Source organism: Pseudophryne corroboree, chromosome 1, assembly GCF_028390025.1.
Source record: "Pseudophryne corroboree isolate aPseCor3 chromosome 1, aPseCor3.hap2, whole genome shotgun sequence".
Taxonomy (NCBI): domain Eukaryota; kingdom Metazoa; phylum Chordata; class Amphibia; order Anura; family Myobatrachidae; genus Pseudophryne; species Pseudophryne corroboree.
In genome coordinates, this window is record NC_086444.1 from 517,940,399 (window position 1) to 517,941,348 (window position 950).

The following is a 950-nucleotide window of genomic DNA, read 5'->3' on the forward strand; positions in this document are numbered from 1 at the left end:
AATATTAAGCAGAGAGAATAAATAACATTGTAGATAGCTGAATACCCATGAGGATGGTAAATGAGAATGATAGTTGTTTGTTAATTTATGTTGGTTGGAGATCTAGTATATAGGCATATCCTGCTTCCTTGACCCACTTTGTGTAGTGGCCGAACCCCTTTTTGGTCCCCCAAGGGACCCTGCTCTTCCCACGATACAACTATCAGTCTGTGGCTTCCTGCTGCCTCCATTCCCCTCCTCACATCATGTCAGTGCCACTGTGAAATTATTTAGTTTTTTACAGTTTCTTATATAGCGCAGCACGTTATGTATCTCCTGATATACTCTGTGCTGCTGGGGGTCCGTGCTACTTCCACTATATAACTCTCAGTGTGTGGGTTTGTGCTACTTGCATTCCCCTCCTCACATCATGTCACTGGCCCTGTCACATGCAGCCCTGTCATCACTGACATATCATGCATGTCCTGATATAGTCTGTCCTGCTGGCCCACCGCTAGGGGTGCTAGCGGTGTGTTACCCCTACAGTGTTTGTTCCCAGCGTGTAAGTGATATGTGTAGCAAGTTTGGTGTAAATTGCTCCAGGCATTCCAGAGTTATGCTGTGTGCTGAAAAACTCTGTGCTGCTGCCTCACCCCTAGGGGGTCTTATCCCCACAGTGTTTGTTCCCAGCTTGTAAGTCATATGTGTACCAAGTTTGTTGAAAATTGGTCCAGGCATTCGGGTGTTATGCTGTCTCCTGAAATACTCTGTGCTGCTGCCCCACCCCTAGTGGTGCTAGGGGTGTCTAAACCCCACAGAGTTTGTTCTCAGGTTGTAAGTCAGATGTGTACCAAGTTTGGTGTAAATTGCTCCAGGCCTTCCACAGTTTTGCAGTCTGTTGACATACTCAGTGCTGCTGTCCCACCCCTAGGGGTGCTAGGGGTGTCTGACCCCCACAGTGTTTGTTTCCA